Source organism: Symsagittifera roscoffensis, chromosome 6, assembly GCF_963678635.1.
Source record: "Symsagittifera roscoffensis chromosome 6, txSymRosc1.1, whole genome shotgun sequence".
In the NCBI taxonomy this organism is placed as follows: Eukaryota; Metazoa; Xenacoelomorpha; order Acoela; family Convolutidae; genus Symsagittifera; species Symsagittifera roscoffensis.
In genome coordinates, this window is record NC_087067.1 from 33754382 (window position 1) to 33774090 (window position 19709).

Here is a 19709-nt window from a genome sequence, read left to right on the forward strand (position 1 = left end):
TTTTGGACGAAAATCGGCCTAAAAGCTAACTTTTACGTTAGTGCAATTTTTTTTCTTGCATTTTTCAAGAGAATTGGGCTGCCCTCCGCTGTCGCAGAGTGCATTCAAAGAAAACTTATCAAATAGATTTGAATACTTACCTATTTAATAAGTTTATCACAACAATTAGGCTAAAAGCAACTGACAGTATCCTGGCTGGTATTCAATCATATGCCACTTACAGTGGATGTGCAGCTATCATGCCATAGATGGTCATTCAAGGCACCTTGTACACGCTCCATAGGTTTTGACCAGCTGATTTGGCCATAAAACACATTGGGCCAAAAAAATTCCAAACAATGTCAATTTTCAGTATTTTGTTTGAAATGCATTAATTATAACGTGAGCGTGCAAAATTTTACATGGTATAAGAGCATATTTTTACTTTCGCGCGAGGGCGACTGTTTTAAAAGTAATGTACATAGACATAAGCTAGTAAGGATATAAATGAAAGCGGAGTAACTCAAATGCCTACGACCATACCATGTTGAATGCACCGGTTCTCGTCCGATCACCGAAGTTAAGCAACATTGGGCCTGGTTAGTACTTGGATGGGAGACCGCCTGGGAACACCAGGTGTTGTAGGCTTTTATTGAAAGCAAAAGTAATTCTTTTACTTTTATGCGCTAAGAGTTATTGCTGTTTAAAGTTCGGTGATGTCAAAAAGTTAAGCCTAATAGAGCGTGGTGCAAAAATTTTCAATGGGTCAAATTTTGGCCAAAACAAAAGAAAACCGAAAAATTTCTTTTGCAGTATCAATTTTGTGTACAATCAGCTGCTGATGGGTCAAAAATAATGGAGATAACTTTTGGGGTCTTTGAGTTATAGCCTTTTGAATTTCGGTGATGTCAAAAAAATAAGCCCAATCGAGCCTGGTGAATTGCGCGAACGGCCATAACTTGCCCAAAAATTTTAAAATTTCCAAATTTTATTATTTGGATCACAAGATCATAGTCAGATCTTGGGGGACTGAGAAAATGAACCAATTTCGTCGGTCCAACACAAAGTTATAAGCTTTTGAAATCTCGGTGATACCAAAAAGTTAAGCCTAATCGAGCGTGGTGCAAAAAATGAAATTTTCAAAATTTTTGTTTTTTTTTTGTTCAAAGTTCATTTTTTTCATCTCGTTTCATAAATTTGAGCTCAGGACAAATCCAACGAGCCCAAAACGACGTTTGTAGCTCAAGTGTACGTGGAGTAATCATCAGTTGAAAATTTGGGGGGACCCAAATTTCGGCCATTTTGGACGAAAATCGGCCTAAAAGCTAACTTTTACGTTAGTGCAATTTTTTTTCTTGCATTTTTCAAGAGAATTGGGCTGCCCTCCGCTGTCGCAGAGTGCATTCAAAGAAAACTTATCAAATAGATTTGAATACTTACCTATTTAATAAGTTTATCACAACAATTAGGCTAAAAGCAACTGACAGTATCCTGGCTGGTATTCAATCATATGCCACTTACAGTGGATGTGCAGCTATCATGCCATAGATGGTCATTCAAGGCACCTTGTACACGCTCCATAGGTTTTGACCAGCTGATTTGGCCATAAAACACATTGGGCCAAAAAAATTCCAAACAATGTCAATTTTCAGTATTTTGTTTGAAATGCATTAATTATAACGTGAGCGTGCAAAATTTTACATGGTATAAGAGCATATTTTTACTTTCGCGCGAGGGCGAGTGTTTTAAAAGTAATGTACATAGACATAAGCTAGTAAGGATATAAATGAAAGCGGAGTAACTCAAATGCCTACGACCATACCATGTTGAATGCACCGGTTCTCGTCCGATCACCGAAGTTAAGCAACATTGGGCCTGGTTAGTACTTGGATGGGAGACCGCCTGGGAACACCAGGTGTTGTAGGCTTTTATTTAAAGCAAAAGTAATTCTTTTACTTTTATGCGCTAAGAGTTATTGCTGTTTAAAGTTCGGTGATGTCAAAAAGTTAAGCCTAATAGAGCGTGGTGCAAAAATTTTCAATGGGTCAAATTTTGGCCAAAACAAAAGAAAACCGAAAAATTTCTTTTGCAGTATCAATTTTGTGTACAATCAGCTGCTGATGGGTCAAAAATAATGGAGATAACTTTTGGGGTCTTTGAGTTATAGCCTTTTGAATTTCGGTGATGTCAAAAAAATAAGCCCAATCGAGCCTGGTGAATTGCGCGAACGGCCATAACTTGCCCAAAAATTTTAAAATTTCCAAATTTTATTATTTGGATCACAAGATCATAGTCAGATCTTGGGGGACTGAGAAAATGAACCAATTTCGTCGGTCCAACACAAAGTTATAAGCTTTTGAAATCTCGGTGATACCAAAAAGTTAAGCCTAATCGAGCGTGGTGCAAAAAATGAAATTTTCAAAATTTTTGTTTTTTTTTTGTTCAAAGTTCATTTTTTTCCATCTTGTTTCATAAATTTGAGCTCAGGACAAATCCAACGAGCCCAAAACGACGTTTGTAGCTCAAGTGTACGTGGAGTAATCATCAGTTGAAAATTTGGGGGGACCCGAATTTCGGCCATTTTGGACGAAAATCGGCCTAAAAGCTAAGTTAGTGCAATTTTTTTTCTTGCATTTTTCAAGAGAATTGGGCTGCCCTCCGCTGTCGCAGAGTGCATTCAAAGAAAACTTATCAAATAGATTTGAATAATTACCTATTTAATAAGTTTATCACAACAATTAGGCTAAAAGCAACTGACAGTATCCTGGCTGGTATTCAATCATATGCCACTTACAGTGGATGTGCAGCTATCATGCCATAGATGGTCATTCAAGGCACCTTGTACACGCTCCATAGATTTTGACCAGCTGATTTGGCCATAAAACACATTGGGCCAAAAAAATTCCAAACAATGTCAATTTTCAGTATTTTGTTTGAAATGCATTAATTATAACGTGAGCGTGCAAAATTTTACATGGTATAAGAGCATATTTTTACTTTCGCGCGAGGGCGAGTGTTTTAAAAGTAATGTACATAGACATAAGCTAGTAAGGATATAAATGAAAGCGGAGTAACTCAAATGCCTACGACCATACCATGTTGAATGCACCGGTTCTCGTCCGATCACCGAAGTTAAGCAACATTGGGCCTGGTTAGTACTTGGATGGGAGACCGCCTGGGAACACCAGGTGTTGTAGGCTTTTATTTAAAGCAAAAGTAATTCTTTTACTTTTATGCGCTAAGAGTTATTGCTGTTTAAAGTTCGGTGATGTCAAAAAATTAAGCCTAATCGAGCGTGGTGCAAAAATTTTCAATGGGTCAAATTTTGGCCAAAACAAAAGAAAACCGAAAAATTTCTTTTGCAGTATCAATTTTGTGTACAATCAGCTGCTGATGGGTCAAAAATAATGGAGATAACTTTTGGGGTCTTTGAGTTATAGCCTTTTGAATTTCGGTGATGTCAAAAAAATAAGCCCAATCGAGCCTGGTGAATTGCGCGAACGGCCATAACTTGCCCAAAAATTTTAAAATTTCCAAATTTTATTATTTGGATCACAAGATCATAGTCAAATCTTGGGGGACTGAGAAAATGAGCCAATTTCGTCGGTCCAACACAAAGTTATAAGCTTTTGAAATCTCGGTGATACCAAAAAGTTAAGCCTAATCGAGCGTGGTGCAAAAAATGAAATTTTCAAAATTTTTGTTTTTTTTTTGTTCAAAGTTCATTTTTTTCATCTTGTTTCATAAATTTGAGCTCAGGACAAATCCAACGAGCCCAAAACGACGTTTGTAGCTCAAGTGTACGTGGAGTAATCATCAGTTGAAAATTTGGGGGGACCCGAATTTCGGCCATTTTGGACAAAAATCGGCCTAAAAGCTAAGTTAGTGCAATTTTTTTTCTTGCATTTTTCAAGAGAATTGGGCTGCCCTCCGCTGTCGCAGAGTGCATTCAAAGAAAACTTATCAAATAGATTTGAATACTTACCTATTTAATAAGTTTATCACAACAATTAGGCTAAAAGCAACTGACAGTATCCTGGCTGGTATTCAATCATATGCCACTTACAGTGGATGTGCGGCTATCATGCCATAGATGGTCATTCAAGGCACCTTGTACACGCTCCATAGGTTTTGACCAGCTGATTTGGCCATAAAACACATTGGGCCAAAAAAATTCCAAACAATGTCAATTTTCGGTATTTTGTTTGAAATGCATAAATTATAACGTGAGCGTGCAAAATTTTACATGGTATAAGAGCATATTTTTACTCTCGCGCGAGGGCGAGCGTTTTAAAAGTAATGTACATAGACATAAGCTAGTAAGGATATAAATGAAAGCGGAGTAACTCAAATGCCTACGACCATACCATGTTGAATGCACCGGTTCTCGTCCGATCACCGAAGTTAAGCAACATTGGGCCTGGTTAGTACTTGGATGGGAGACCGACTGGGAACACCAGGTGTTGTAGGCTTTTATTTAAAGCAAAAGTAATTCTTTTACTTTTATGCGCTAAGAGTTATTGCTGTTTAAAGTTCGGTGATGTCAAAAAGTTAAGCCTAATCGAGCGTGGTGCAAAAATTTTCAATGGGTCAAATTTTGGCCAAAACAAAAGAAAACCGAAAAATTTCTTTTGCAGTATCAATTTTGTGTACAATCAGCTGCTGATAGGTCAAAAATAATGGAGATAACTTTTGGGGTCTTTGAGTTATAGCCTTTTGAATTTCGGTGATGTCAAAAAAATAAGCCCAATCGAGCCTGGTGAATTGCGCTAACGGCCATAACTTGCCCAAAAATTTTAAAATTTCCAAATTTTATTATTTGGATCACAAGATCATAGTCAAATCTTGGGGGACTGAGAAAATGAACCAATTTCGTCGGTCCAACACAAAGTTATAAGCTTTTGAAATCTCGGTGATACCAAAAAGTTAAGCCTAATCGAGCGTGGTGCAAAAAATGAAGTTTTCAAAATTTTTGTTTTTTTTCCGTTCAAAGTTCATTTTTTTCATCTTGTTTCATAAATTTGAGCTCAGGATAATTCCAACGAGCCCAAAACGACGTTTGTAGCTCAAGTGTACGTGGAGTAATCATCAGTTGAAAATTTGGGGGACCCGAATTTCGGCCATTTTGGACGAAAATCGGCCTAAAAGCTAAGTTAGTGCAATTTTTTTTCTTGCATTTTTCAAGAGAATTGGGCTGCCCTCCGCTGTCGCAGAGTGCATTCAAAGAAAACTTATCAAATAGATTTGAATACTTACCTATTTAATAAGTTTATCACAACAATTAGGCTAAAAGCAACTGACAGTATCCTGGCTGGTATTCAATCATATGCCACTTACAGTGGATGTGCGGCTATCATGCCATAGATGGTCATTCAAGGCACCTTGTACACGCTCCATAGGTTTTGACCAGCTGATTTGGCCATAAAACACATTGGGCCAAAAAAATTCCAAACAATGTCAATTTTCAGTATTTTGTTTGAAATGCATAAATTATAACGTGAGCGTGCAAAATTTTACATGGTATAACAGCATATTTTTACTCTCGCGCGAGGGCGAGCGTTTTAAAAGTAATGTACATAGACATAAGCTAGTAAGGATATAAATGAAAGCGGAGTAACTCAAATGCCTACGACCATACCATGTTGAATGCACCGGTTCTCGTCCGATCACCGAAGTTAAGCAACATTGGGCCTGGTTAGTACTTGGATGGGAGACCGACTGGGAACACCAGGTGTTGTAGGCTTTTATTTAAAGCAAAAGTAATTCTTTTACTTTTATGCGCTAAGAGTTATTGCTGTTTAAAGTTCGGTGATGTCAAAAAGTTAAGCCTAATCGAGCGTGGTGCAAAAATTTTCAATGGGTCAAATTTTGGCCAAAACAAAAGAAAACCGAAAAATTTCTTTTGCAGTATCAATTTTGTGTACAATCAGCTGCTGATAGGTCAAAAATAATGGAGATAACTTTTGGGGTCTTTGAGTTATAGCCTTTTGAATTTCGGTGATGTCAAAAAAATAAGCCCAATCGAGCCTGGTGAATTGCGCTAACGGCCATAACTTGCCCAAAAATTTTAAAAATTCCAAATTTTATTATTTGGATCACAAGATCATAGTCAAATCTTGGGGGACTGAGAAAATGAACCAATTTCGTCGGTCCAACACAAAGTTATAAGCTTTTGAAATCTCGGTGATACCAAAAAGTTAAGCCTAATCGAGCGTGGTGCAAAAAATGAAGTTTTCAAAATTTTTGTTTTTTTTCCGTTCAAAGTTCATTTTTTTCATCTTGTTTCATAAATTTGAGCTCAGGATAATTCCAACGAGCCCAAAACGACGTTTGTAGCTCAAGTGTACGTGGAGTAATCATCAGTTGAAAATTTGGGGGACCCGAATTTCGGCCATTTTGGACGAAAATCGGCCTAAAAGCTAACTTTTAAGTTAGTGCAGTTTTTTTTTCTTGCATTTTTCAAGAGAATTGGGCTGCCCTCCGCTGTCTCAGAGTGCATTCAAAGAAAACTTATCAAATAGATTTGAATACTTACCTATTTAATAAGTTTATCACAACAATTAGGCTAAAAGTAACTGACAGTATCCTGGCTGGTATTCAGTCATATGCCACTTACAGTGGATGTGCGGCTATCATGCCATAGATGGTCATTCAAGGCACCTTGTACACGCTCCATAGGTTTTGACCAGCTGATTTGGCCATAAAACACATTGGGCCAAAAAAATTCCAAACAATGTCAATTTTCAGTATTTTGTTTGAAATGCATAAATTATAACGTGAGCGTGCAAAATTTTACATGGTATAAGAGCATATTTTTACTCTCGCGCGAGGGCGAGTGTTTTAAAAGTAATGTACATAGACATAAGCTAGTAAGGATATAATTGAAAGCGGAGTAACTCAAATGCCTACGACCATACCATGTTGAATGCACCGGTTCTCGTCCGATCACCGAAGTTAAGCAACATTGGGCCTGGTTAGTACTTGGATGGGAGACCGCCTGGGAACACCAGGTGTTGTAGGCTTTTATTTTAAGCAAAAGTAATTCTTTTACTTTTATGCGCTAAGAGTTATTGCTGTTTAAAGTTCGGTGATGTCAAAAAGTTAAGCCTAATCGAGCGTGGTGCAAAAATTTTCAATGGGTCAAATTTTGGCCAAAACAAAAAAAAAACCGAAAATTTTTTTTTGCAGTATCAATTTTGTGTACAATCAGCTGCTGATAGGTCAAAAATAATGGAGATAACTTTTGGGGTCTTTGAGTTATAGCCTTTTGAATTTCGGTGATGTCAAAAAAATAAGCCCAATCGAGCCTGGTGAATTGCGCGAACGGCCATAACTTGCCCAAAAATTTTAAAATTTCCAAATTTTATTATTTGGATCACAAGATCATAGTCAAATCTTGAGGGACTGAGAAAATGAACCAATTTCGTCGGTCCAACACAAAGTTATAAGCTTTTGAAATCTCGGTGATACCAAAAAGTTAAGCCTAATCGAGCGTGGTGCAAAAAATGAAATTTTCAAAATTTTTGTTTTTTTTTTTCGTTCAAAGTTCATTTTTTTCATCTTGTTTCATAAATTTGAGCTCAGGACAATTCCAACGAGCCCAAAACGACGTTTGTAGCTCAAGTGTACGTGGAGTAATCATCAGTTGAAAATTTGGGGGGACCCGAATTTCGGCCATTTTGGACGAAAATCGTCCTAAAAGCTAACTTTTAAGTTGAGCAATTTTTTTTCTTGCATTTTTCAAGAGAATTGGGCTGCTCTCCGCTGTCGCAGAGTGTATTAAAAGAAAACTTATCAAATAGATTTGAATACTTACCTATTTAATAAGTTTATCACAACAATTAGGCTAAAAGCAACTGACAGTATCCTGGCTGGTATTCAATCATATGCCACTTGCAGTGGATGTGCGGCTATCATGCCATAGATGGTCATTCAAGGCACCTTGTACACGCTTCATAGGTTTTGACCAGCTGATTTGGCCATAAAACACATTGGGCCAAAAAAATTCCAAACAATGTCAATTTTCAGTATTTTGTTTGAAATGCATAAATTATAACGTAAGCGTGCAAAATTTTACATGGTATAAGAGCATATTTTTACTCTCGCGCGAGGGCTAGTGTTTTAAAAGTAGGGTACATAGACATAAGCTAGTAAGGATATAAATGAAAGCGGAGTAACTCAAATGCCTACGACCATACCATGTTGAATGCACCGGTTCTCGTCCGATCACCGAAGTTAAGCAACATTGGGCCTGGTTAGTACTTGGATGGGAGACCGCCTGGGAACACCAGGTGTTGTAGGCTTTTATTTAAAGCAAAAGTAATTCTTTTACTTTTATGCGCTAAGAGTTATTGCTGTTTAAAGTTCGATGATGTCAAAAAGTTAAGCCTAATCGAGCGTGGTGCAAAAATTTTCAATGGGTCAAATTTTGGCCAAAACAAAAGAAAACCGAAAAATTTCTTTTGCAGTATCAATTTTGTGTACAATCAACTGCTGATAGGACAAAAATAATGGAGATAACTTTTGGGGTCTTTGAGTTATAGCCTTTTGAATTTCGGTGATGTCAAAAAAATAAGCCCAATCGAGCCTGGTGAATTGCGCGAACGGCCATAACTTGCCCAAAAATTTTAAAATTTCCATATTTTATTATTTGGATCACAAGATCATAGTCAAATCTTGGGGGACTGAGAAAATGAACCAATTTCGTCGGTCCAACACAAAGTTATAAGCTTTTGTAATCTCGGTGATACCAAAAAGTTAAGCCTAATCGAGCGTGGTGCAAAAAATGAAATTTTCAAAATTTTTGTTTTTTTCCGTTCAAAGTTCATTTTTATCATCTTGTTTCATAAATTTGAGCTCAGGACAATTCCAACGAGCCCAAAACGACGTTTGTAGCTCAAGTGTACGTGGAGCAATCATCAGTTGAAAATTTGGGGGGACCCGAATTTCGGCCATTTTGGACGAAAATCGGCCTAAAAGCTAACTTTTAAGTTAGTGCATTTTTTTGTCTTGCATTTTTCAAGAGAATTGGGCTGCCCTCCGCTGTCGCAGAGTGCATTCAAAGAAAACTTATCAAATAGATTTGAATACTTACCTATTTAATAAGTTTATCACAACAATTAGGCTAAAAGCAACTGACAGTATCCTGGCTGGTATTCAATCATATGCCACTTACAGTGGATGTGCGGCTATCATGCCATAGATGGTCATTCAAGGCACCTTGTACACGCTCCATAGGTTTTGACCAGCTGATTTGGCAATAAAACACATTGGGCCAAAAAAATTCCAAACAATGTCAATTTTCAGTATTTTGTTTGAAATGCATAAATTATAACGTGAGCGTGCAAAATTTTACATGGTATAAGAGCATATTTTTACTCTCGCGCGAGGGCGAGTGTTTTAAAAGTAATGTACATAGACATAAGCTAGTAAGGATATAAATGAAAGCGGAGTAACTCAAATGCCTACGACCATACCATGTTGAATGCACCGGTTCTCGTCCGATCACCGAAGTTAAGCAACATTGGGCCTGGTTAGTACTTGGATGGGAGACCGCCTGGGAACACAAGGTGTTGTAGGCTTTTATTTAAAGCAAAAGTAATTCTTTTACTTTTATGCGCTAAGAGTTATTGCTGTTTAAAGTTCGATGATGTCAAAAAGTTAAGCCTAATCGAGCGTGGTGCAAAAATTTTCAATGGGTCAAATTTTGGCCAAAACAAAAGAAAACCGAAAAATTTCTTTTGCAGTATCAATTTTGTGTACAATCAGCTGCTGATAGGTCAAAAATAATGGAGATAACTTTTGGGGTCTTTGAGTTATAGCCTTTTGAATTTCGGTGATGTCAAAAAAATAAGCCCAATCGAGCCTGGTGAATTGCGCGAACGGCCATAACTTGCCCAAAAATTTTAAAATTACCAAATTTTATTATTTGGATCACAAGATCATAGTCAAATCTTGGGGGACTGAGAAAATGAACCAATTTCGTCGGTCCAACACAAAGTTATAAGCTTTTGAAATCTCGGTGATACCAAAAAGTTAAGCCTAATCGAGCGTGGTGCAAAAAATGAAATTTTCAAAATTTTTGTTTTTTTTTCCGCTCAAAGTTCATTTTTATCATCTTGTTTCATAAATTTGAGCTCAGGACAATTCCAACGAGCCCAAAACGACGTTTGTAGCTCAAGTGTACGTGGAGTAATCATCAGTTGAAAATTTTGGGGGACCCGAATTTCGGCCATTTTGGACGAAAATCGGCCTAAAAGCTAACTTTTCAGTTAGTGCAATTTAATTTTTCAAGAGAATTGGGCTGCCCTCCGCTGTCGCAGAGTGCATTCAAAGAAAACTTATCAAATAGCTTTGAATACTTACCTATTTAATAAGTTTATCACAACAATTAGGCTAAAAGCAACTGACAGTATCCTGGCTGGTATTCAATCATATGCCACTTACAGTGGATGTGCGGCTATCATGCCATAGATGGTCATTCAAGGCACCTTGTACACGCTCCATAGGTTTTGACCAGCTGATTTGGCCATAAAACACATTGGGCCAAAAAAATTCCAAACAATGTCAATTTTCAGTATTTTGTTTGAAATGCATAAATTATAACGTGAGCGTGCAAAATTTTACATGGTATAAGAGCATATTTTTACTCTCGCGCGAGGGCGAGTGTTTTAAAAGTAATGTACATAGACATAAGCTAGTAAGGATATAAATGAAAGCGTAGTAACTCAAATGCCTACGACCATACCATGTTGAATGCACCGGTTCTCGTCCGATCACCGAAGTTAAGCAACATTGGGCCTGGTTAGTACTTGGATGGGAGACCGCCTGGGAACACCAGGTGTTGTAGGATTTTATTTAAAGCAAAAGTAATTCTTTTACTTTTATGCGCTAAGAGTTATTGCTGTTTAAAGTTCGGTGATGTCAAAAAGTTAGGCCTAATCGAGCGTGGTGCAAAAAATTTCAATGGGTCAAATTTTGGCCAAAACAAAAGAAAACCGAAAAATTTCTTTTGCAGTATCAATTTTGTGTACAATCAGCTGCTGATAGGTTAAAAATAATGGAGATAACTTTTGGGGTCTTTGAGTTATAGCCTTTTGAATTTCGGTGATGTCAAAAAAATAAGCCCAATCGAGCCTGGTGAATTGCGCGAACGGCCATAACTTGCCCAAAAATTTTAAATTTTCCAAATTTTATTATTTGGATCACAAGATCATAGTCAAATCTTGGGGGACTGAGAAAATGAACCAATTTCGTCGGTCCAACACAAAGTTATAAGCTTTTGAAATCTCGGTGATACCAAAAAGTTAAGCCTAATCGAGCGTGGTGCAAAAAATGAAATTTTCAAATTTTTTTTTTTTCGTTCAAAGTTCAATTTTTTCATCTTGTTTCATAAGTTTGAGCTCAGGACAATTCCAACGAGCCCAAAACGACGTTTGTAGCTCAAGTGTACGTGGAGTAATCATCAGTTGAAAATTTGGGGGGCCCGAATTTCGGCCATTTTGGACGAAAATCGGCCTAAAAGCTAACTTTTAAGTTGGTGCAATTTTTTTTCTTGCATTTTTCAAGAGAATTGGGCTGCCCTCCGCTGTCGCATATTGCATTCAAAGAAAACTTATCAAATAGATTTGAATACTTACTATTGAATAAGTTTATCACAACAATTAGGCTAAATGCAACTGACAGTATCCTGGCTGGTATTCAATCATATGCCACTTACAGTGGATGTGCGGCTATCATGCCATAGATGGTCATTCAAGGCACCTTGTACACGCTCCATGGGTTTTGACCAGCTGATTTGGCCATAAAACACATTGGGCCAAAAAAATTCCAAACAATGTCAATTTTCAGTATTTTGTTTGAAATGCATAAATTATAACGTGAGCGTGCAAAATTTTACATGGTATAAGAGCATATTTTTACTCGCGCGCGAGGGCGAGTGTTTTAAAAGTAATGTACATAGACATAAGCTAGTAAGGATATAAATGAAAGCGGAGTAACTCAAATGCCTACGACCATACCATGTTGAATGCACTGGTTCTCGTCCGATCACCGAAGTTAAGCAACATTGGGCCTGGTTAGTACTTGGATGGGAGACCGCCTGGGAACACCAGGTGGTGTAGGCTTTTATTTAAAGCAAAATTAATTCTTTTACTTTTATGCGCTAAGAGTTATTGCTGTTCAAAGTTCGGTGATGTCAAAAAGTTAAGCCTAATCGAGCGTGGTGCAAAAATTTTCAATGGGTCAAATTTTGGCCAAAACAAAAGAAAACCGAAAAATTTCTTTTGCAGTATCAATTTTGTGTACAATCAGCTGCTGATAGGTCAAAAATAATGGAGATAACTTTTGGGGTCTTTGAGTTATAGCCTTTTGAATTTCGGTGATGTCAAAAAAATAAGCCCAATCGAGCCTGGTGAATTGCGCGAACGGCCATAACTTGCCCAAAAATTTTAAAATTTCCAAATTTTATTATTTGGATCACAAGATCATAGTCAAATCTTGGGGGACTGAGAAAATGAACCAATTTCGTCGGTCCAACACAAAGTTATAAGCTTTTGAAATCTCGGTGATACCAAAAAGTTAAGCCTAATCGAGCGTGGTGCAAAAAATGAAATTTTCAAAATTTCTGTTTTTTTTCGTTCAAAGTTCATTTTTTTCATCTCGTTTCATAAATTTGAGCTCAGGACAATTCCAACGTGGAGTAATCATCAGTTGAAAATTTGGGGGACCCGAATTTCGGCCATTTTGGACGAAAATCGGCCTAAAAGCTACATTTTACGTTAATGCAATTTTTTTTCTTGCATTTTTCAAGAGAATTAGGCTGCCCTCCGCTGTCGCAGAGTGCATTCAAAGAAAACTTATCAAATAGATTTGAATACTTACCTATTTAATAAGTTTATCACAACAATTAGGCTAAAAGCAACTGACCGTATCCTGGCTGGTATTCAATCATATGCCACTTACAGTGGATGTGCGGCTATCATGCCATAGATGGCAATTCAAGGCACCTTGTACACGCTCCATAGGTTTTGACCAGCTGATTTGGCCATAAAACACATTGGGCCAAAAAAATTCCAAACAATGTCAATTTTCAGTATTTTGTTTGAAATGCATAAATTATAACGTGAGCGTGCAAAATTTTACATGGTATAAGAGCATATTTTTACTCTCGCGCGAGGGCGAGTGTTTTAAAAGTAATGTACATAGACATACGCTAGTAAGGATATAAATGAAAGCGGAGTAACTCAAATGCCTACGACCATACCATGTTGAATGCACCGGTTCTCGTCCGATCACCGAAGTTAAGCAACATTGGGCCTGGTAAGTACTTGGATGGGAGACCGCCTGGGAACACCAGGTGTTGTAGGCTTTTATTTAAAGCAAAAGTAATTCTTTTACTTTTATGCGCTAAGAGTTATTGCTGTTTAAAGTTCGGTGATGTCAAAAAGTTAAGCCTAATCGAGCGTGGTGCAAAAAATTTCAATGGGTCAAATTTTGGCCAAAACAAAAGAAAACCGAAAATTTTCTTTTGCAGTATCAGTTTTGTGTACAATCAGCTGCTGATAGGTCAAAAATAAGAGAGATAAGTTTTGGGGTCTTTGAGTTATAGCCTTTTGAATTTCGGTGATGTCAAAAAAATAAGCCCAATCGAGCCTGGTGAATTGCGCGAACCGCCATAACTTGCCCAAAAATTTTAAAATTTCCAAATTTTATTATTTGGATCACAATATCGTAGTCAAATCTTGGGGGACTGAGAAAATGAACCAATTTCGTCGGTCCAACACAAAGTTATAAGCTTTTGAAATCTCGGTGATACCAAAAAGTTAAGCCTAATCGAGCGTGGTGCAAAAAATGAAATTTTCAAAATTTTTGTTTTTTTTTTCGTTCAAAAAAGTTCATTTTTTTCATCTTGTTTCATAAATTTGAGCTCAGGACAATTCCAACGAGCCCAAAACGACGTTTGTAGCTCAAGTGTACGTGGAGTAATCATCAGTTGAAAATTTGGGGGGACCCGAATTTCGGCCATTTTGGACGAAAATCGGCCTAAAAGCTAACTTTTAAGTTAGTGCAATTTTTTTTCTTGCATTTTTCAAGAGAATTGGGCTGCCCTCCGCTGTCGCAGAGTGCATTCAAAGAAAACTTATCAAATAGATTTGAATACTTACCTATTTAATAAGTTTATCACAACAATTAGGCTAAAAGCAACTGACAGTATCCTGGCTGGTATTCAATCATATGCCACTTACAGTGGATGTGCGGCTATCATGCCATAGATGGTCATTCAAGGCACCTTGTACACGCTCCATAGGTTTTGACCAGCTGATTTGGCCATAAAACACATTGGGCCAAAAAAATTCCAAACAATGTCAATTTTCAGTATTTTGTTTGAAATGCATAAATTATAACGTGATCGTGCAAAATTTTACATGGTATAAGAGCATATTTTTACTCTCGCGCGAGGGCGAGTGTTTTAAAAGTAATGTACATAGACATAAGCTAGTAAGGATATAAATGAAAGCGGAGTAACTCAAATGCCTACGACCATACCATGTTGAATGCACCGGTTCTCGTCCGATCACCGAAGTTAAGCAACATTGGGCCTGGTTAGTACTTGGATGGGAGACCGCCTGGGAACACCAGGTTTTGTAGGCTTTTATTTAAAGCAAAAGTAATCCTTTTACTTTTATGCGCTAAGAGTTATTGTTGTTTAAAGTTCGGTGATGTCAAAAAGTTAAGCCTAATCGAGCGTGGTGCAAAAAATGAAATTTTCAAAATTTTAGTTTTTTTTTTCGTTCAAAGTTCATTTTTTTCATCTCGTTTCATAAATTTGAGCTCAGGACAATTCCAACGAGCCCAAAACGACGTTTGTAGCTCAAGTGTACGTGGAGCAATCATCAGTTGAAAATTTGGGGGGACCCGAATTTCGGCCATTTTGGACGAAAATCGGCCTAAAAGCTAATTTTTAAGTTAGTGCAATTTTTTTTCTTGCATTTTTCAAAAGAATTGGGCTACCCTCCGCTGTCGCAGAGTGCATTCAAAGAAAACTTATCAAATAGATTTGAATACTTACCTATTTAATGAGTTTATCACAACAATTAGGCTAAAAGCAAATGACAGTATCCTGGCTGGTATTCAATCATATGCCACTTACAGTGGATGTGCGGCTATCATGCCATAGATGGTCATTCAAGGCACCTTGTACACGCTCCATAGGTTTTGACCAGCTGATTTGGCCATAAAACACATTGGGCCAAAAAAATTCCAAACAATGTCAATTTTCAGTATTTTGTTTGAAATGCATAAATTATAACGTGAGCGTGCAAAATTTTACATGGTATAAGAGCATATTTTTACTCTCGCGCGAGGGCGAGTGTTTTAAAAGTAATGTACATAGACATAAGCTAGTAAGGATATAAATGAAAGCGGAGTAACTCAAATGCCTACGACCATACCATGTTGAATGCACCGGTTCTCGTCCGATCACCGAAGTTAAGCAACATTGGGCCTGGTTAGTACTTGGATGGGAGACCGCCTGGGAACACCAGGTGTTGTAGGCTTTTATTTAAAGCAAAAGTAATTCTTTTACTTTTATGCGCTAAGAGTTATTGCTGTTTAAAGTTCGATGATGTCAAAAAGTTAAGCCTAATCGAGCGTGGTGCAAAAATTTTCAATGGGTCAAATTTTGGCCAAAACAAAAGAAAACCGAAAAATTTCTTTTGCAGTATCAATTTTGTGTACAATCAGCTGCTGATAGGACAAAAATAATGGAGATAACTTTTGGGGTCTTTGAGTTATAGCCTTTTGAATTTCGGTGATGTCAAAAAAATAAGCCCAATCGAGCCTGGTGAATTGCGCGAACGGCCATAACTTGCCCAAAAATTTTAAAATTTCCATATTTTATTATTTGGATCACAAGATCATAGTCAAATCTTGGGGGACTGAGAAAATGAACCAATTTCGTCGGTCCAACACAAAGTTATAAGCTTTTGTAATCTCGGTGATACCAAAAAGTTAAGCCTAATCGAGCGTGGTGCAAAAAATGAAATTTTCAAAATTTTTGTTTTTTTTCCGATCAAAGTTCATTTTTATCATCTTGGTTCATAAATTTGAGCTCAGGAAAATTCCAACGAGCCCAAAACGACGTTTGTAGCTCAAGTGTACGTGGAGCAATCATCAGTTGAAAATTTGGGGGGACCCGAATTTCGGCCATTTTGGACGAAAATCGGCCTAAAAGCTAATTTTTAAGTTAGTGCATTTTTTTGTCTTGCATTTTTCAAGAGAATTGGGCTGCCCTCCGCTGTCGCAGAGTGCATTCAAAGAAAACTTATCAAATAGATTTGAATACTTACCTATTTAATAAGTTTATCACAACAATTAGGCTAAAAGCAACTGACAGTATCCTGGCTGGTATTCAATCATATGCCACTTACAGTGGATGTGTGGATATCATGCCATAGATGGTCATTCAAGGCACCTTGTACACGCTCCATAGGTTTTGACCAGCTGATTTGGCCATAAAACACATTGGGCCAAAAAAATTCCAAACAATGTCAATTTTCAGTATTTTGTTTGAAATGCATAAATTATAACGTGAGCGTGCAAAATTTTACATGGTATAAGAGCATATTTTTACTCTCGCGCGAGGACGAGTGTTTTAAAAGTAATGTACATAGACATAAGCTAGTAAGGATATAAATGAAAGCGGAGTAACTCAAATGCCTACGACCATACCATGTTGAATGCACCGGTTCTCGTCCGATCACCGAAGTTAAGCAACATTGGGCCTGGTTAGTACTTGGATGGGAGACCGCCTGGGAACACCAGGTGTTGTAGGCTTTTATTTAAAGCAAAAGTAATTCTTTTACTTTTATGCGCTAAGAGTTATTGCTGTTTAAAGTTCGATGATGTCAAAAAGTTAAGCCTAATCGAGCGTGGTGCAAAAATTTTCAATGGGTCAAATTTTGGCCAAAACAAAAGAAAACCGAAAAATTTCTTTTGCAGTATCAATTTTGTGTACAATCAGCTGCTGATAGGTCAAAAATAATGGAGATAACTTTTGGGGTCTTTGAGTTATAGCCTTTTGAATTTCGGTGATGTCAAAAAAATAAGCCCAATCGAGCCTGGTGAATTGCGCGAACGGCCATAACTTGCCCAAAAATTTTAAAATTACCAAATTTTATTATTTGGATCACAAGATCATAGTCAAATCTTGGGGGACTGAGAAAATGAACCAATTTCGTCGGTCCAACACAAAGTTATAAGCTTTTGAAATCTCGGTGATACCAAAAAGTTAAGCCTAATCGAGCGTGGTGCAAAAAATGAAATTTTCAAAATTTTTGTTTTTTTTCCGTTCAAAGTTCATTTTTATCATCTTGTTTCATAAATTTGAGCTCAGGACAATTCCAACGAGCCCAAAACGACGTTTGTAGCTCAAGTGTACGTGGAGTAATCATCAGTTGAAAATTTTGGGGAACCCGAATTTCGGCCATTTTGGACGAAAATCGGCCTAAAAGCTAACTTTTCAGTTAGTGCAATTTTTTTTCTTGCATTTTTCAAGAGAATTGGGCTGCCCTCCGCTGTCGCAGAGTGCATTCAAAGAAAACTTATCAAATAGCTTTGAATACTTACCTATTTAATAAGTTTATCACAACAATTAGGCTAAAAGCAACTGACAGTATCCTGGCTGGTATTCAATCATATGCCACTTACAGTGGATGTGCGGCTATCATGCCATAGATGGTCATTCAAGGCACCTTGTACACGCTCCATAGGTTTTGACCAGCTGATTTGGCCATAAAACACATTGGGCCAAAAAAATTCCAAACAATGTCAATTTTCAGTATTTTGTTTGAAATGCATAAATTATAACGTGAGCGTGCAAAATTTTACATGGTATAAGAGCATATTTTTACTCTCGCGCGAGGGCGAGTGTTTTAAAAGTAATGTACATAGACATAAGCTAGTAAGGATATAAATGAAAGCGGAGTAACTCAAATGCCTACGACCATACCATGTTGAATGCACCGGTTCTCGTCCGATCACCGAAGTTAAGCAACATTGGGCCTGGTTAGTACTTGGATGGGAGACCGCCTGGGAACACCAGGTGTTGTAGGATTTTATTTAAAGCAAAAGTAATTCTTTTACTTTTATGCGCTAAGAGTTATTGCTGTTTAAAGTTCGGTGATGTCAAAAAGTTAGGCCTAATCGAGCGTGGTGCAAAAAATTTCAATGGGTCAAATTTTGGCCAAAACAAAAGAAAACCGAAAAATTTCTTTTGCAGTATCAATTTTGTGTACAATCAGCTGCTGATAGGTCAAAAATAATGGAGATAACTTTTGGGGTCTTTGAGTTATAGCCTTTTGAATTTCGGTGATGTCAAAAAAATAAGCCCAATCGAGCCTGGTGAATTGCGCGAACGGCCATAACTTGCCCAAACATTTTAAAATTACCCAATTTTATTATTTGGATCACAAGATCATAGTCAAGTCTTGGGGGACTGAGAAAATGAACCAATTTCGTCGGTCCAACACAAAGTTATAAGCTTTTGAAATCTCGGTGATACCAAAAAGTTAAGCCTAATCGAGCGTGGTGCAAAAAATGAAATTTTCAAAATTTTTGTTTTTTTTTCGTTCAAAGTTCGATTTTTTCATCTTGTTTCATAAGTTTGAGCTCAGGACAATTCCAACGAGCCCAAAACGACGTTTGTAGCTCAAGTTTACGTGGAGTAATCATCAGTTGAAAATTTGGGGGGACCCGAATTTCGGCCATTTTGGACGAAAATCGGCCTAAAAGCTAACTTTTAAGTTGGTGCAATTTTTTTTCTTGCATTTTTCAAGAGAATTGGGCTGCCCTCCGCTGTCGCATATTGCATTCAAAGAAAACTTATCAAATAGATTTGAATACTTACCTATTGAATAAGTTTATCACAACAATTAGGCTAAATGCAACTGACAGTATCCTGGCTGGTATTCAATCATATGCGACTTACAGTGGATGTGCGGCTATCATGCCATAGATGGTCATTCAAGGCACCTTGTACACGCTCCATGGGTTTTGACCAGCTGATTTGGCCATAAAACACATTGGGCCAAAAAAATTCCAAACAATGTCAATTTTCAGTATTTTGTTTGAAATGCATAAATTATAACGTGAGCGTGCAAAATTTTACATGGTATAAGAGCATATTTTTACTCGCGCGCGAGGGCGAGTGTTTTAAAAGTAATGTACATAGACATAAGCTAGTAAGGATATAAATGAAAGCGGAGTAACTCAAATGCCTACGACCATACCATGTTGAATGCACTGGTTCTCGTCCGATCACCGAAGTTAAGCAACATTGGGCCTGGTTAGTACTTGGATGGGAGACCGCCTGGGAACACCAGGTAGTGTAGGCTTTTATTTAAAGCAAAATTAATTCTTTTACTTTTATGCGCTAAGAGTTATTGCTGTTCAAAGTTCGGTGATGTTAAAAAGTTAAGCCTAATCGATTGTGGTGCAAAAATTTTCAATGGGTCAAATTTTGGCCAAAACAAAAGAAAACCGAAAAATTTCTTTTGCAGTATCAATTTTGTGTACAATCAGCTGCTGATAGGTCAAAAATAATGGAGATAACTTTTGGGGTCTTTGAGTTATAGCCTTTTGAATTTCGGTGATGTCAAAAAAATAAGCCCAATCGAGCCTGGTGAATTGCGCGAACGGCCATAACTTGCCCAAAAATTTTAAAATTTCCA

The 19709-nt window shown here is 37.4% G+C and overlaps 16 non-coding genes across 16 annotated transcripts; all 16 read left to right on the top strand.

Annotated features, from left to right (window-relative positions):
- The first annotated feature begins 508 nt into the window (after positions 1-508).
- Positions 509-627, top strand: LOC134849919 (5S ribosomal RNA). Its single transcript, XR_010163904.1, has one exon. It is a non-coding gene; the product is annotated as a 5S ribosomal RNA (ribosomal RNA).
- A 1160-nt stretch (positions 628-1787) lies between these two features.
- LOC134849920 (5S ribosomal RNA) lies at positions 1788-1906 on the top strand. The gene has a single exon (XR_010163905.1). It is a non-coding gene; the product is annotated as a 5S ribosomal RNA (ribosomal RNA).
- Positions 1907-3060: 1154 nt separating this feature from the next.
- Positions 3061-3179, top strand: LOC134849922 (5S ribosomal RNA). Its single transcript, XR_010163907.1, has one exon. It is a non-coding gene; the product is annotated as a 5S ribosomal RNA (ribosomal RNA).
- Positions 3180-4332: 1153 nt separating this feature from the next.
- On the top strand, positions 4333-4451 carry LOC134848934 (5S ribosomal RNA). Its single transcript, XR_010162984.1, has one exon. It is a non-coding gene; the product is annotated as a 5S ribosomal RNA (ribosomal RNA).
- A 1152-nt stretch (positions 4452-5603) lies between these two features.
- LOC134848935 (5S ribosomal RNA) lies at positions 5604-5722 on the top strand. The gene has a single exon (XR_010162985.1). It is a non-coding gene; the product is annotated as a 5S ribosomal RNA (ribosomal RNA).
- A 1160-nt stretch (positions 5723-6882) lies between these two features.
- LOC134849923 (5S ribosomal RNA) lies at positions 6883-7001 on the top strand. Its single transcript, XR_010163908.1, has one exon. It is a non-coding gene; the product is annotated as a 5S ribosomal RNA (ribosomal RNA).
- Positions 7002-8163: 1162 nt separating this feature from the next.
- On the top strand, positions 8164-8282 carry LOC134849924 (5S ribosomal RNA). Its single transcript, XR_010163909.1, has one exon. It is a non-coding gene; the product is annotated as a 5S ribosomal RNA (ribosomal RNA).
- Positions 8283-9441: 1159 nt separating this feature from the next.
- On the top strand, positions 9442-9560 carry LOC134849134 (5S ribosomal RNA). The gene has a single exon (XR_010163174.1). It is a non-coding gene; the product is annotated as a 5S ribosomal RNA (ribosomal RNA).
- Positions 9561-10712: 1152 nt separating this feature from the next.
- LOC134849037 (5S ribosomal RNA) lies at positions 10713-10831 on the top strand. The gene has a single exon (XR_010163081.1). It is a non-coding gene; the product is annotated as a 5S ribosomal RNA (ribosomal RNA).
- A 1154-nt stretch (positions 10832-11985) lies between these two features.
- On the top strand, positions 11986-12104 carry LOC134849111 (5S ribosomal RNA). The gene has a single exon (XR_010163151.1). It is a non-coding gene; the product is annotated as a 5S ribosomal RNA (ribosomal RNA).
- A 1125-nt stretch (positions 12105-13229) lies between these two features.
- Positions 13230-13348, top strand: LOC134850207 (5S ribosomal RNA). Its single transcript, XR_010164177.1, has one exon. It is a non-coding gene; the product is annotated as a 5S ribosomal RNA (ribosomal RNA).
- A 1164-nt stretch (positions 13349-14512) lies between these two features.
- On the top strand, positions 14513-14631 carry LOC134849086 (5S ribosomal RNA). The gene has a single exon (XR_010163128.1). It is a non-coding gene; the product is annotated as a 5S ribosomal RNA (ribosomal RNA).
- Positions 14632-15417: 786 nt separating this feature from the next.
- Positions 15418-15536, top strand: LOC134849925 (5S ribosomal RNA). Its single transcript, XR_010163910.1, has one exon. It is a non-coding gene; the product is annotated as a 5S ribosomal RNA (ribosomal RNA).
- A 1160-nt stretch (positions 15537-16696) lies between these two features.
- On the top strand, positions 16697-16815 carry LOC134849926 (5S ribosomal RNA). Its single transcript, XR_010163911.1, has one exon. It is a non-coding gene; the product is annotated as a 5S ribosomal RNA (ribosomal RNA).
- A 1160-nt stretch (positions 16816-17975) lies between these two features.
- LOC134849038 (5S ribosomal RNA) lies at positions 17976-18094 on the top strand. Its single transcript, XR_010163082.1, has one exon. It is a non-coding gene; the product is annotated as a 5S ribosomal RNA (ribosomal RNA).
- A 1160-nt stretch (positions 18095-19254) lies between these two features.
- LOC134849179 (5S ribosomal RNA) lies at positions 19255-19373 on the top strand. The gene has a single exon (XR_010163217.1). It is a non-coding gene; the product is annotated as a 5S ribosomal RNA (ribosomal RNA).
- The last annotated feature ends 336 nt before the right edge of the window (positions 19374-19709 follow it).